We start from the raw sequence: 13,296 nt of genomic DNA on the forward strand, positions 1-13,296 counted from the left end.
AATTCTCCCTGCAGTACTTTGAACTGTTCTGACTTTTCCAGCAATTCCTCTGTCCTTTCCTCCAGCTGTCTCTCTCCTCTTTTTATTTTCCTTTCTAGGCTTTCTCTTTCCCGATTGCCTGTTCTTATCTCTTCCTTCAATTGTTCCAAATCCCCATCGTGTTCACATTTTTTCTCTTCCAACTGTATTTCCCTCACTCTCCCCTGCAGTTCTTTGAACCGCCTTGCTTCCTCCAATAATTTTTCCATTAATTGTTTTACTTCCAAGTCCTGCTCCTTTTGTTTCTTTTCGAGCTCAGTTTTCCATTCTTCATCCCATTGTTTCCTTTCCTGGGAGATACCAATCTGCTGCCTCTATTCTTTTGTTCAGTTTGCTCTTCGCATATTCCAACTGACGGGTATAAAACACTACCAAATTCTTTTTCCCACATAATTTGTCGACTCTATTGGCCAAGTCATGTTTTTGCCACCGAAATCGTTCCAGTAAATCGTCCAATCGCTGTGTCCCCCCGTACACGTCATTTTTCTGAAGCGCGTCTGCGTGCCATTGTGACTCGTCCACTCCACTTTGCACCTCCTCGATATATTCTTCATAACGCTTCACCTTTTCCAAGACATCCCCCAATTGTGCCTGAAGCCTGCCAATGCTCGCATAGTCATCCTGCCACGCCTGCCATGGCAAATGCCGTGACCACGTGCCTTGAACCGGTGACTGGGAGCTCACGCCTCGTGCTGTGCCATTAATATCAGCCCGCTCCGTGCTGCGCTGAGGTGCGATCGCGCTGCCATTGTGCGACTCCGTTTGCCGGCAAAGTTCGTGCTCAAGCCGCTCCCACTGACCACAGTTAGTGGTGGGGTTATAATTATAAAAAGAACCGACCTGGGCCATGGATCCTACATGACTACACATACCTAATACCCCCGGCTCCCGCTCGCCTTGAGACGCCATCTTATTTCTCGTAAAGGGTTAATTTAAATCGCTCGTAATTTGGAGGGAATCGGGGGTCACTCCTCTCACCCCTGGACCGATTCCCGTGAATTTAGCTGGAGATAGGAGAGCCCGTTTTCCCGTTCTCCCATACCAGTGCCGCGAGGAGGGGGATGAGTTTGTATCCCACTCCTGACACCAGTGTTGCGAATTCGCGCCCGCCGGCGTGCGAGCGGCCACGTAACTCGAATCGCGGCACGTCGCCCACCGGACAGACAATTCCGTCATGACCCTCTCGGACTAACGCTGGGAACTAGTCAGGGTGGGCCTTTCGGCCTCACCACGATCGTGCCAATCGGCCCCCCACGAGGGATAGGGTTGTTCGCCAAATTCGACCTACCTAAGTACCCACACGGAGGGTAGACCGGGCGATCGCACCTCGCCGCAGGTCGACTTCGGACACGGGCCACTTTAAGCGACCCATTCCGTACTATCGGGATAACCGAGCGGTGTTATCGTCAACCTCGAAGGTTCCGATTAATTGTCGGGTGTATTTGAGCCCACTACCAACCCTTTACGTGAAGTAAGATGGAGATTCAATTTAAGAAAAGACGAAGCGAAACGGGAAAAACAGTTCAACATAATTCACATTTATTCCGCGGCAAACAGAAAGCACACATATACAATTACAACAATTATGCACCAAAAGCAAATGTAAAAGAAGAAACACAACAATTATGCACCAAAAGCAATTGCAACAAAAGAAACACAATGCAGATCTACTACCGACTACGCGAGCACACGGCAACACTTACACAGTTTTACTTTACAGACGGCGCCGAAAACACATATACTCCAAAGCAAAAGAAAAAGGGGCCACCCTCAACTACAAGGGGGCAGACGGGCCTGGGGCCGAGACCGCGTCGAGCCTACCCATCTGGTGATGAGCCGCAAAATGGCGGCGGCGCCCCGACTCCGCGCTCCTCCGCGGGCCTCGCTGGCACTGCTTGGAATGGGGTGGGAACGGGGCCCCCATCTCGCACTATCTCAGCGCGGGGGGAAACAGGGGGGGTTGTTGATGATCTGGGGAAAGAGGATATCTGGCTGGCTTGGGTCCCGTGACGAGCGACTCCACTGCGACCTCGACCGAGTTCCCGGCCTCCCCTCTCCGCAGCTCCCCGACAGACTCCGAACCCCGTCTTGACTACTGCTGCTGCCACGCTTCGCCGCCGCCACAACGCGCCCGAGCACGAAACAGCAACTCTTCTCGCTGCCGCTGCCACTGCCGCTACCACACCTCTCCAACTCGCCCGAGCCCGAAACAGAAACTCTCAACTCGCTCAATTCGCCCCGCGCTCAGTGCTTTATAGTGCGACAGGAGAAACCATATGCAGATTTTTGGATCAGGATCGACTCGGGGGCGGAGCCACGCTCACCCATTGGACGGAGGAAAAGTGGGCGTGATTCATTCCTGATCCGCGAATCTGCATATATCGATTCAACTCCGACGCGCCTGGAGGCGGGGCCAAATCTCCCCGCACTTAATGATTGGACGGATCGGAAGTGGGCGTGAATAATTCCTGATCCGACTTCCCCGGAAAGGCCGCTTTTTGCACCCGCTGCTCGGCGCGCACCCTGTACGAGTCCAGGATCGGTGCCCACAAGCGGTGCAGGAATGGCGGCAGAAGGAGGAGAGGTGAAGGTGGTGGAGGGTTTATTGTGGTGGTCCCTGGCCACGGTGACGCTTGGAATGGCGGTGATGCGATGATTGCGAGAGCGAGTTGTGACGGTAAAGGTCGTGGCTGTTGGCGTTGTTGTTGTTGTGAAGCGGCGTTGCGGTTGGTGGTTGTTGTGTGATGGCGGTTGAGACGTGGTTGGTTCAAAATAAAGATAGAACAGAAAAACGGCTATCTTGAAGGGTCGCAGCCCGAATGAATCACATTTATTCCCTCTAAACAACGGGTTTGGGCTAACTACACATATACTTACAAAGATATCTCACCTACGGGACCTGAATGGTGGTTTGCGCATTTCCTCAACCACAACAATATATATATATATATATATATATATATATATATATATATATATATATATATATATATATATATATATATATATATATATATCTTCTTCTTCTTTTTTCGGCTGCTCCCGTTAGGGGTCGCCACAGCGGATCATCCGTGTGATCCGCATAGTGGTTTGGCACATGTTTTACGCTGGATGCCCTTCCTGACGCAACCCTGGTCGCCTCTTACGACACAGGGATATGGTACACCTATTTTATCCGGGGTATACACCGGCCCAGTATACTGGTACTCATTTCGCCGACCTCGGAAGGATGACAGGCTGAGTCAACCCCCTGGTGTATTAATTCAGTGGCCCAATGGGGCTTGAACTCAGGACCTTTTGGATCCCAAGCCGCTACCCTAACCACTGCGCCAACACCAGGATTATATATATATGTATATATATATATATATATATATATATATATATATATATATATATATATATATATATATATATATATATATCAGCATCATGCTTTTCTTCCAAAGTTGTGGTATTCCCATCCAATCCAATCAATATTGGTCCAATGTGGTCCAATCAATATTGTGTCTCACGCACACTTCATCAACTCTATTGATGGGCTGACTCCAGGATTTAGGATTGTCTGCCTTATCGAATCTTTTATCCAAGTTTGTGCCTGGACCATAGAAAGAATACCCTGGTGGATGTAATTCCCCTGGTATTCCAGTCGTTTTAAATTTCCTTCCTGAGAAAAACTTTTGTATATCTCCTCCGAGTTTGGGTTTGGAGATAAATTGATTTATTTTTGAACCACACACCGAACAAAGACCTTTTTGTATAACACTGTTATTTTTACTTTTAAAATATGAAATATTTTTAATATTCGTTTTCTTTTTACATTTGAGACAATAACTCATTTGTTCAAGAACTCAGGAGAAAAAATCCAACAGAGTGCAAAAACCTTTTTAGTTTCCAACATGCACAATTTTATCTTAATTTTTAAAACATAAAGAATCATTAGAAATGCCTGCACACTCTCCTCCATTTATTTAAGAAAAAAAGAAAAAAAACTTTCATTAACAACAATATCCTCTCCATGAAAACGAAGTCAATGGTCTTGTCGAAAATACTGCTAATAGGCTTGTCAATTCTTTGTTTTCCTCCTGGTGCGTTGAGTTATTTTCTGAAATACCACCAATCATTTTTTAATCTCACTGGTTTCCATATTTTGATATTTATTTATTCTCGCTCTTTCCTCCCTCTCCTCTCTTTCCTCCTTCTCTCTCTTCTCTCTCTCTCCTCCTTCTCTTTCTTCTCTCTTTCCTCCTTCTCTCTTTCCTCCCTCTCCTTTTCTGCCTCTTATCTCTCTTCAACTCCTTCCTCATCCCTTTCTATCCTTGAATCACATACACCCCATAGAATATCATACTTATATTCATCAGGATTTCTTGTTATTCCTCGATCCAACATAAATTTTTTTACAAAAGGAAACCAATAAAATTTCTCTTGAATTTCTAAAAGAGCATTACGTTTTCTTAACTTCATGATTTTTTGATTATTTAACATTCCAATTAAATCTAAAGTTGTCGGTTTATCAACATCAGCATAATGCCAATCTTTTATTGAAAATACATCATTCTTATGTTGTAGAACATATTTATTGAAATACCGAATACCCTTTTCTTGAAGATATGCTTGGACACAGAAATGATAATTTTCTTGAAGCCTTCTTGCTGTCATTTATGAATTATAAATATATGTTGGAATAATATTATGACAAGAAACACCTCCCCATCTTCTCATAGTTAAATAATTTTGTATTTCCCTACTTATTATATTTAATCCTGTTTTTTTTCTGTTTTCATGATATAAACTTGGGCAAAACCATTATAATATTTACCCTTATTAAATTCTTTTATTTGTTGTTTACTAATCGTGTCTCCACAAAATTCATTCTCCAAAGCAAGTGGAGAATATTCTTACTTACGGAGTGATTTAATTGCTCCAAGTCTCTTACGTCAATTTTAAATGACCAATTATACCCTAAATCATTCATATTATACCCCCATTGTTCTATTCTCATACAAACGATACGCACTTCTTTATAAAATTTTATTTTAATTCGAACTGTGAATTCTGTATGGCCTGGAAAAAATCAACACTTCTGTATCTTTGGAATACACGGAATTTTATTTAAGGATATACATTGTGATAAATCACTTAATCTCACCAAGTCATTCGCGTCAGTCGTGGTTGGATAATTTTTTACTTTATAAGCATTTTTCTTATTAATATTTTTGGTTATATTATATTTATGTCATTCAGCCTGTGCCTTTGTGTAATAATTTGATAAATCAATATCCACTTCTTGGGTAACACCAAAGATAGAACCATCTTTACCAACATAAGTCATTTATATTAGATGAAAAATAATGTCATAAAAATTTTTATTTTTGTTGAGTTGAAATAACACATAAAGACATAATTGACCACAACACTTGGAATTTAATTATTGGACTTGAAATGTTTGATAAACACCATTCTGTAAAAATTTTATGACTTCAACAGGTGGTGGAAGACCAATACTATCAAAGTAATATTATTCTTGACGATTTAAAATACAAACCCAATGAGAACCGTTCCCATTATTATCTTCTAAGTTCATCATAATATTCTTTGTATGTTTAGGCACGTTTGTAAATTCATCTCTCATACAAATAAACACATTATGAATTTTTTATTTCTTACAATATTTGACAAGTTGTAACTTTGATGTTGTATTCTTTCCAAATTGTTCAAACCACTCATCAATGCTCATTTATTTATTATATCAAGAAAGCATATCTCCAACTTACAATTTCGCTTTATCAGGCAGACTTTCGTTTTTCAGCAAAATCGACAATTACACCACTTCCACTAATTTGTTTCTCCAACTCTTTGTTTTGTCTTTCCAATTCTTTTTGAGCCCAGAGTTGAGCCTTCCTTTCGTTGGCAGTTTTCACTGCAGTTAAAATACCACCGATCAATGCTCCAACCGCACTTAAACCAGCAAATAATGGAATTAGAAATGAGTGAAATCCTCCACTCATCTCTCTTCTTGAATATTTTTTCAACATTGGTTTTGTCATTTTAATTTTAAGTGAGGCAGTATCGTTCAAGATTTTAACCTGTTCTCTTGTGAGAAAACATCAATTCTTACTGCTCCTTTTCTCTGAATTGAATTGACGTTAATCGTACAAGGCTTTTGATTTTGAACACAATATGATACTTTATGAAGATTGATTTGATTAACATTTTCCCCCAGTTGGTACTTTGCCACTCATTTATTTAACAAAAAATTATGTGGGACTAATCATAACACCATTATCTGTATAAATCTGTAATTCTGTTTCTTCCAAAAGCAAACAATATGCAACAACTTCTTCACTCTCTCCTCTTTAAATGTGTCAGGAAGTATCCACTTGATTAGACTTTATCGGTTCCTTTTGAGCCCTCAGGTCAAACGCAAAGATTGCACACAAACTTTTAAATGCAGTCATATCCAAAATAGGTTCTTTATTTCAATCGCTTTCACACACCTTTTGGTAAGACTTGTATGCTTCAGCAAAATCATTTTTTCCCCAATTAATTTCCAATCGATCTCGTGGGTAAAATGTTCCATCTCGAGAAACACGAAGTTGTTTCACCTTAGCATTATCACTCAATGCATTATTCTTATCAGTCGTAGATCACCATCTGCCTTTTTAAAAATGATCCACAGATATTGTGTCTTTCCTTCCAGAACACCCAAATTCCACGTGTAAGTGGTTTGGTTTAGTTTAACGTGTTGACATCTTCTTTTGAAGTATGATACACTCAGTGGTTTCTTTGAGTTAAGTCTTCTGTTCAACATCTCTTCTGTTTTAAGATTAGGAGTATATTCACTAATATACCAACTCATTTCATCAATTACAAATTTATTCTTCTCATCAAAAGCACTACCAACTCCAAAAAGTAATCTATTTTCATTATCATTCCTTTGCAGTTGAAATCTAATTTTAAGACCATACAGAACTTTATCATGCTCACAAAATCCAAATATACCTTTAAGAGTAACTGCCACAGTAAAACTATTAATTGCTTTTGTTTCATCAGTATACGTTCCTTTCCTTTGAGTATATCCAGGGTCTGTGATTGTTCCCGTTGACATATCAGGAATAAAACCTTCGACAGCCCCCTTTCCCATTCAATAACTGAATGAAAATCGTGTAAATTTCATCATTTCAGATACAGCAGAGACATAATCTACCGCTTCAACTTCTTGTGTTCCAATCTACAAACGAACACTATCAAACATTTTCCAGAAGAAATCATTTTATGATTATAGCGTTTGTGTTATTCCCAGCCTTAGTGAATTTAAATTTACACAACAAGAAACTTTCGGAAAGATTCAAATAGGTATGTTGATTATTATATTTCAAAACTTTTTATACCATTTGCATTCCAGTCTGTTCCAGTCATTGCATTTACCTTGAAGTAATCTTCTTTTATAGTGGAGATTGAGATGATAATAGTATCATCCAAATCATAGATATTATCAATTGCTTCCATACTTGTATTTATTTAGGAAAAAAAATGTTAACCTTTTGAAACCCTGATCCAATTATCCGAATTATTTTGTCGTTCTTGTGGAGACAACTGAGTTTTGCCTTTTTTAATTTCTTTTATTGCTTGTAATTAATGAGATTCCTTTTGGGCATCTTTTATACCCTTTATAGCACCTGCTAGATTTCCCACAGCAGAAGCAGTTGAACCAATTAGGTCTTTATGTTTAAGAATATTTGAACCGATACCCATTAGAGTATCAATTATCCCATCTCCTCCAAATTGATGTCCGACACCCCTTTGTCTCTTAGGTTTATAGTATCCTCTACCAAGATACATACCTTCACCCTTGTAGTATGGGGAAAGGAACATCCCATCCCCTATAATTATTTTCTATTTTCCCATCTCGTGTTTCCTCACAATAACCATCGTATTTATTTATTGGAAAACTTCACGTAGGTGAATTCTAATGGATATAACATCTCCATTAAAATAAATCATACGATTATCATGGTCGGTTATCCTAAAATTTATTCTGTGTATGGTTTTTCCTGACACAGTGAGAAAAAGCAATTTTTTGGGTTCCATATTGAATTTATAACCAATTGGGTTTGAGTATGCACTGAATGAAAATATTGTATTTGTTTTTATTCCATCATTATAAGCACCATCAATAAAATCACAGTGAATTACTACCGAATTTATTTCTGAGGATATTTGAATGACTATCACTGTAAAACGTCCCATTCGTTTCAATCTTTTTTGAGGAGAAACCCAATAACTCTCTAAATGAATTTTCAATTGTGAAATCAACCTTGTAGTTATTTTTAAGTTTAATCGTTGATTTTGGAGTATGTTTTTGAATGTCTATAACAATATTTTTTAGTTCATCACCCTGTTCTTTCATAAGACGAGCAATTTCGGAAGCTATTTGAGAAATCTCATATGCTCCGGGTGTGACTGTTATCCTTTTGTATCCACTTCCCGGATTATAACTGAACTTGTCATTTTTATTAGTTATATTAAATAAGGTATTTTAGGTTTCCATGGACAATAAAGATGCCTCATATTGTTTTGTTGGGTCAAGTTGTAGTGAGTATGGGAATGAAAATGTGTGGTCGCTTGTTGAGAAATTAAAACTCAGGATTCTTATTTAATAATAATCTTATTTAATTAATAATAATAGCTTCTCATCTTATTTAATATGACATAAAATATCTTTTTATTGAGATTTATGAATTATTTTAATGTTCATCAACTGGTCTAAAATGGCTGATGCTTCATTAAAACAATTATTATTTCCACCTTTCTAACTACCTAACAACAATAACAGTCTATTAACTAATTGCGATGGGTCATTTGGAAGAAAACTAATACCTGAACCATGGATACCTGAAGCCTGATTAAAATGTTTCTCCTTCTCGTTTTTCCTGCTTTTACCAGAAATACTAACCGTTTAATTAAGAGTGTTCAGCAGATCAATATATAATCTGTCAACATTATTTTTAATATCCAATGGTTTATCAATATACTTTGATTCATCTCTCACAGTTGAACCTTTTCTTCCATCTTTTGTGAGAAGAAACATTAATCTCGGAGTTAGTTCAACAGGGGATTGAGCAGAACCCAAGAACTTTTTAATTCATCATTAAATATCAATACCTTTTCTTGAACAAGATGAAATATTGCTGGTTGTTCTGTTGGAATGAGTCCTGCTTTGGGTTTTGAATCCGCTGAATATTCATTGTTTTGAAGAGCATTCACAATATTATCAGGGGGTCAATTAATCTCTTCAATTTGTTGAAATAAACCTTCATCATCATATTCTAATTCTCTTCAATGCTCTAATTCTTCCTCAGTCATTTGATTAAAATCTTTTAACATTTGTAGGTTTTTAGGAGTATATTCTACTGTGGAAACATCTTTAATTTTTTCTTGGGAAGTTTTTAAAAGTGGTTTAAAAAATTTCTCTTGTTTTCTTTCAAATGCTTCTTCGCCCGTTAGTTTCTGTCTGCATTTCTTCTTCCTGTCTTCCTCTTGTTTTACAACTTTTGAAACCAACTCTTGATGTTCCTTAAATCTTCTTGCTCTTTTTTTCGCATCGATTTATTTATTTAAAAATATCATTTATTATCTCATCTTGTTTCTCAACAATATATTTATATTTTTCAGTCGTGTGCTTCATGTGATCCCCAAATTCCTTTTTACTGCATAATGTAGAACAATTGTCTCTCCAAAAATTGTTTATATCTATTGAATTTAACTTGAATAAAATAAAAGTATTTGCATTGTTTCTGATGGAACGATGAGGAAGTTGAAAGTATGATTGACTATGATAAATACAATTACAAGACAAATGTCTCCCTCTTGTGTCGTAGCTGTCCATTACCATTTGGTTTCTCTCATTAACACAATCATCAAAGATAACAAGGTTCTTTTTATATTTATCCAAATCTTGGGGAGACGGAATATCATCTGTATTATCACGAAGAATACACGTTATTGGTTTTGATTTCTTTTTACATCTCAATGTATCACAAAATAGTTGAATTATATCTTCAATGTGATTATCATTTCGGTTTTTTTGAAGTTTGAATAAACCGATTATATCTTCTTTTTGAAGACCAGCATTCAAACCTTGTGAGAGTAGTTGATACTCTGGTTGAAAACTCGACTTTGTGAAAATTATTAAATTATCATAATCTAAAAAGTTGGGAGACAGGAGCATCTTCAAAAGTAAGCAGATTTTTCCACATCCGCTTGAAGCAACTATGAGACATCTCAATGAATTTGGAAGATATTTATGAATGTTAAATTTTATCTTTTTTTCCCAAATGGGTAAAAAATAATTCATTTATATATTTGGTAAACAGGTTATTTAATTTATTGTTGGCTTTTTTAGAAACTCTATATTTTATCCTCAGTTCAGGTTTAATTTCAAGATAATCCATTATTTTATTAATGCAATATATTGTGTTGATATTTCCTTGAAAATCACATCCATGAATAATATATAACAACAATCCTTTGAACATTTCTCGAATACGTTCAGTTTCTTCCCTTCTAAGGAAAGGTGTGTTATCACCCTCATACTTTACATTCATTTCTCTAATCAATCGTAATTGATTCATCGTAATCGTAATCGTAATTGATTCATAATTGACGGAAAGTAATTCATTTTTGGTGTAAATCTAAAAGATTTATTTTCCTTTTTAATTTTTTTTTATCATTAATGAGAAGATAATCGCCGAATATACATTGTTGATAGGCTTTTGACTCTGTGTTTAATCCCTGTCTTTCACACGTAGGACAATTATCAAATTTGTCATATGGAGAATCAGGGAATTTAAGAGGCTCAAAATCGAGTAAACTATTCATATTTGTAAAGTAAATCTTTACTTAAACTGAAATTCATCTTCGATATCATCTTCGATACTTTCAGAATCATCTATACTTTCATAACTTTCGTTTGAACACAAACTCTCGGTGTCATAACTATTGTTTGAATGCAAACTCTCAGTATCATAATCACTCTCATAATCTTCGAAATATTCAGTTGAATATTGACTCATATTTGATCAGTAGAAAAAAACGTTACAATCGATATCTAAATACTTTTTTCATTCACAGATTCAACTGCTACATTTTTTAGATTAAAGGTAATTTTAAAATGATCATTCACAACAATTGAATAAAATGTCATTTCACCTGTTATATTAACATCCTTTATTTCATCAGGATTTATATCTTTAGGGTTGTTGAACAAAATACAAATTTCTCCTTGCATATTTCAGATTGTCTTATCTTTTCTTTCTAAAGCTTCATCCATAAGTTTTTTTATTTTTTGATACTTTTCTTGTTTCATTGCTTTTTCTCGTTTTGAATATATTGCCAGAAGGAGAGGAGAAACTTTTGTTGGAGATACCTTAATTGATGTTCTTCCAGGTCTACTAAAAGCCCTTCCACTGAAGGAAATTGAAGAACTCATATTATTTACCATAATTGTTTCTATCCAATAGTTTTTATATTTATCTTTGTTCAATTTTACATCCTTGACATATTTCTCAGTATCTTTTACAAATGAAGAGATTGATTGAAACTTGTCTTTTGTGTCTTGAAAGATTGTATTTATGAAGTGAAAAAGTTGGAGGATAAAGTAGTTTTAAGCACAGATTCACCTGTAAAATAAAGGAAATTTTCATCAATAAAATTTTAGTTTAAGCAAAGTTTTATTTTATAAATATGGTGAATACAAAATACTGTGATGTTTGTAATCACGAATATTAACATTATAGAAAACACCTCCGAACCAACAAACACACATTTAATCTATTTCATCAAATATCTCCGCTTGAGTTGGAAAGAAAACATTGTGCTATCTGCTCAAAGGATGTTTTGAAGAGTAGTTATAAGAATCGCCTTCAATCACAAAAAAAAACACAAGAAAAATGAGTTTAAAGTAAAGGTAGACGATTATATTGAAATCACTGATGGGGCATTTAAAGGGCATAAAAAATAAGGATTTTTCAATTTGGAGAACACGGTCCATCATAAATAGCTGAATCAATTGAAATAGTGAAACCTGATGTTGAAAAAGTTATTAAAAAGACATGAAAAGAAATGAAAACTTTAAAGTTTTATATGGGAATGATAATGAATATGAAAAAAACATGATGAATAACAAACTCCTGATATGAGAACAGATCTTCATTTTATAACATCATTTCAAGATTTTTTGAATAGTTGGGTTTATGAAGAACTATCAAGACAAGAGGAGGAGGTTGATAATACAGTGGTAGGAAGTGGATTTAATATTTAAAAATCATCTTTTTAGATATACACATTCTAAAATCAAACCCTCTTCAAGCTTGTTCTTATATTGAATTTCCAAAAGAAATAAAACTAAAGAAGGCAATTGTTAATATTAAGAACAATGATAATAAATGTTTTCTCTGGTCTGTTCTTGCTCACTTACTTCCACCAAAATGTAATTTAGAAAGAGTAAAACAATATATGAAATATGAGAATACCTTAGACATTAAAGATTTTAAATTCATAATGCCACTAACAGATATTCCTCAATTTGAGAAAAATAATAATCTTTCTATTAATGTTTATGGATTAATGGATACAAACAAAGTTCAAATATTAAAAATTTCAAGCAACTATAAAAATGAAGAAACACACATTGATCTTTCATATTTTAGTGTTGGAAAGAATTCACATTACACATACATAAATAATTTATCAAGGTTAATCTCTTCTCAGGTATTCAGAACAGCAAACAAAATATATCCTTGTAAGCGATGTCTTCATTCATTTCATACAAAAGAACGATTAGAACAACATTCAAAATATTGTAGTAATCATAAATCAGCTGTAATTATAATGCCTAAACTTGGTGAAAAGATTTATTTTGAAGATTACAATAAATCTATCATGCACCCATTTGTGATATATGCTGATTTTGCATGTATCCTAAAAAAAAGAAATACTGCTTCTCCTCATCCAAAAGAATCACATACAAATAAATATCAAAAACATATTCCTTGTGGTTTCTGTTATTACATTCAATCATCTGTTGGAGAAAAGTATAATAAACTTGAACATTATCATGGAAAAAAAAGCTTCACAAGAGTTTGTAAAACGATTAGAAAGGATTGTGTAAGACTAACTAAATTAATGAAAGAAACAAATGAACCGATGAAATTAACTGAAGAAGAAAAATTAGAATTTAGAAAGAACAATATC

The 13,296-nt window shown here is 35.7% G+C and overlaps 1 pseudogene; it reads right to left on the reverse strand.

Annotated features, from left to right (window-relative positions):
• The window catches only part of LOC147034838 (uncharacterized), an 86,774-nt pseudogene extending 77,123 nt beyond the window's left edge, over positions 1-9,651 (reverse strand).
• Between the last annotated feature and the right edge of the window lie 3,645 nt (positions 9,652-13,296).

Source organism: Eptatretus burgeri, chromosome 1 (genome assembly GCF_056783735.1).
Source record: "Eptatretus burgeri isolate ZD-2024b chromosome 1, Ebu_testis_v1, whole genome shotgun sequence".
Taxonomy (NCBI): domain Eukaryota; kingdom Metazoa; phylum Chordata; class Myxini; order Myxiniformes; family Myxinidae; genus Eptatretus; species Eptatretus burgeri.